Source organism: Artibeus jamaicensis, unplaced genomic scaffold, assembly GCF_021234435.1.
Source record: "Artibeus jamaicensis isolate MK-2021 breed Jamaican fruit bat unplaced genomic scaffold, CSHL_Jam_final contig_64, whole genome shotgun sequence".
NCBI classification, from domain to species: Eukaryota; Metazoa; Chordata; class Mammalia; order Chiroptera; family Phyllostomidae; genus Artibeus; species Artibeus jamaicensis.
This window is the reverse complement of record NW_026521911.1, coordinates 9322051-9325983: the sequence shown is the minus strand read 5'-3', so window position 1 is coordinate 9325983 and position 3933 is coordinate 9322051. Positions and strand designations below refer to the sequence as shown.

The following is a 3933-nucleotide window of genomic DNA, read 5'->3' as shown; positions in this document are numbered from 1 at the left end:
GGTCCACATCACATATTTGTGTGAATTCATGTTTCTTTGACTTCCAAACCTGCTTTTCTAGCATGACAACTGTTGATAACAACATTTTCTGTCTAAGTCAAGTCTATACTTTCTATATTACATTTTCTCCTTTCTATTATTACAATAAGTCTAAAATGCATTTAAAAATTAAAGTTTAGATTGAGCACGGGAGAGCCATTCTGATCTAGGTCGTTGGGAGCTGTGTGTACACTCGAGCAACCATGTCTAAGGAAACTACACTTGGCTTTGATCTTGGCACTGCCTATTCCTGTGTGGGTGTCTTCCAGTATGGAATAGTGGAAATAATTGCTAACAATCAGGGAAACCAAACCACCCCAAGTTATGTTACCTTTGCTGATACCAAATGATTAATTGGTGATGCTGCAAAGAATCAGGTTGTAATGAATCCTACCAACATGTCTTTTATACCAAATGCTTAATTGGACATAGATTTGATGATGCTCTTGTCCAATCTAATATGAAGCATTGGCCTTTCATGGTGGTGAATGATGTTGGCCAGCCCAAGGTCCAAATAGAATACAAGGAAGAGATAAAAAGTTTTCTATCCAGAAAAACTGTCATCTATGGTTTTGACAAAGATGAAGGAAGACTGTTAACCAATGCTGTCTTCACAGTACCTGCCTACTTCAGTGATTCTCAGTGTCAGGCTACCAAAGATGCTGGAACTGTTGCTGGTCTCAATGTATTTAGAATCATCAATGAGCCAATTGTTGTTGCTATGGCTTATGGCTTAGACAAAATTTGGACCTGAAAGAAAGATGCTGATCTTTGACTTGGGAGGTGGCATTTTTGATGTGTTAGTGCTCATAATTGAAGATAGAAACTTCGAGGTCAAATCTACAGTTGGTGACACCCACTTAGGTGTAAAAGACTGACAACCAAATGGCCAACCATTTCATTGCAGAGTTCAAGTGCAAGGACAAGGAGGATCTCAGTGAGAATAAGACGGCTGTTCATCACCTTCATACTGCTTGTGAATATGCTAAGTGTATTCTCTCTTCCAGGACCCAGGCCAGTATTGAGATTGATTCACTCTATGAAGAAATTAACTCTTATACCTCTATTGACCATCACTAATTTCAAGAATTAAATGTTGACCTCTTTCATGGCACTCTGGACACTGTAAAGAAAGCCCTTTGGGATGTCAAGCTTGACAAGTCCCAGATTTATGGTACTGTCCTTATGGGGGGTTCTACCCATATCCCCAAGATTCAGAAAGCCCCGCAGGACTTCTTCAGTGGAAAAGAGCTGAATAAGAGCATCAACTCTGATGCGGCTGTTGCTTATGGTGCAGCTGTCCAGGCAGCCATCCTATCTGGAGACAAATCTGAAAATGTTCAAGATTTGTTGCTGTTTGCTGTCACCCCTTATTAAGTTCCAGCATTGAGACTGCTGGTAGAGTCATGACTGTCCTCATTAAGTGTAGTACTACTATTCCTACCAAGCAGAAACAGACCTTCACCCTGCCTACCCTGGGAATCAGCCTGGTGTGCTATTTCATGTATACGAAAGTGAGCAGGCCATGACCAAGACCAACAACCTGCTTGGCAAGTTTGAACTCACAGGCACACCTTCTGCACCTTGTGGCATTCCTCATATTGAAGTCACTTTCAATATTGATTCCAAGGCATCCTTAATGTTACTGCTGTGGATAAGAGTAAAGGAAGAGAGCAAGATGACCATCACCAATGGCAAGGGTCACCTGAGCAAAGATGTTGAGTGCATGGCCAGGAAGCTGAGAAGTACAAAGCTGAAGATGAGAAGCAGTGAGAAAAGGTGTCTTCCAAAAACTCATGTGATTCATATGCACTGAGCATGAAAGCGACTGTTGAAGATAAAAAACATCAAGGCAAGATCAGTGATGAGAACAAACAGAAGATTCTTGTCAAGTGCAGTGAAACGATCAACTGGCTTGATAAGAATCAGACCTCAGAAAAGGAAGAATTTGAACATCAGCATAAAGAGCTGGAAACAAGTGTGCAACCCAGTCATCACTAAGGTGTACGAGAGTGTAGGAGGCATTTCAGGAGGAATGCCTGGGTACCTCCCTGGTGGTGGAGCCCCTCTAATCTGGGAGTGGCTCCTCTGGACCCATCATTAAAGGGGTTGATTAAGCCAACCTCTTGCATAGATTTAGCATTGTTCTCCACCAAACATTGAAGGACCCAAATTTGAAGCAAATTCCATGGCAGTTTTGAAAGTTGAGCTGCTGTATAGTAAAACTGAGCATTCCTGATACTTGAACATGGACTATGTGAACAGAGAAAGATAATAATGCACTTTATAAGCACTGCATTATAAAGTGGAAATTGTGATGTCTTAAATAAAACTATTTAAAATTAGCACCATAAAACGAAAGTTTAAATTAACTTAAAAATGAAAGCTAATATTAAATATAAATTTACCAACTGTCATACTCTTGCTGATCTCTTTATATAATTATCTTATAATAGCTTCCATTTCTTTTTAGTTAAGTTACAGTTTAAGTTTGATTTCTGTGAGGCAATTCTCTAAGTCCATGGAAATATTAAAAAACATCAAATGTTTGTCTTTTTCAGAATTTGATTTCTCTGTAGCCCCCAGTCACCCTGAACTTAGAATTCAGGATGACAGTAAACTATTCTTACACAATCATTACATACTTTCGGAGCCTGGAAAACTTAGTCAAACAAGAATATAAAAATAAGGTTAGGTAAATTATGTAAAGAGAATAAATGTTTATAATAATACTAATAATATTTGATAAGTAACCATTGAGAAATGGAGATTTAGGCTATGGCTGTGTTTATATCCATAGAGGGAGGGTGGTAATAAATTGCAGTGAACAGATAATTCATTTAAAAGCTACCATGCAAACTAAATCATTGCATCCTTTTTATTAAGTTGGCTAATTTACACAAAAGTATAAATATTTCATACTATATGTTTAATATTCAAAACCTGGCCTTTAAATAAAATTCTATGTGGATTACCACACATACACTTTTCAGATATGTATCCCATCCCAAATTATAGATGGCTCTCCTTACTTCCTTAGTAAAATCTAACATTTATTAAGCATTTACAGGGGATATTTTCATATATCACATTTTATGTGGTTTATCTCATTTACCAGGGCACTATCTGACTTACCTGGATATTATTATTGTCATTATCCTCACTCTACACATAAAGAAATTGGAACTGAGATGTGAACTCCTGTGTCTGATGTTATGTGGCTAGTGTGTATTAGAGCTTGAAATCTAGGAAAATTGACTTCAAAAGTTTAATTTTCACTGACCCTGTTTTATTCACTTATATAAATGCACATATATATATATATCTTTTCAATAAGATATATATATCTTTTCAAATATATATATATCTTTTCAATAAGATATATATATCTTTTCAATAAGATATATATATCTTTTCAATAAGATATATATATATCTTTTCAATAAGATATGTATATATCTTTTCAATAAGATATGTATATATCTTTTCAATAAGATATATCTTTTCAAGCTGGATTTACAGCTAGTTAAGTGTTTGAGTGGGATTCAATTGTATAATCCCTCTAGTTATTAAATAATTTACCGAAAGTCAAGGTCTCACGAAGTTGAAAAAAATTAGCCAATTATTTTCTCTTTTTAAGTGCCCTTCAACAGGTTCTACAATTCTGCCCATCTGACCCATTTTCCTCAGTTTGTTCATGGAGAAAGCTGTGCCAGATGGAATGGGTTTCTCATAGTTGTTACAATAGTGTGCCTTCCATAAGCTCTTTCTTATCATCAGTATATTCAAATTGATCATTTTCAAGAAAATCTGTATTTTAATACTTGAATATAAAATGTACTAGCTTTGTAGGACTGAATTCTCCCCAAGAGGTCAGTATAATTCTGCAACCAC

At 36.4% G+C, this 3933-nt stretch overlaps 1 pseudogene; it reads left to right on the top strand.

Moving 5' to 3' along the window:
* Positions 1-242: 242 nt before the first annotated feature.
* On the top strand, positions 243-2156 carry LOC119038063 (heat shock cognate 71 kDa protein-like; annotated as a pseudogene).
* The last annotated feature ends 1777 nt before the right edge of the window (positions 2157-3933 follow it).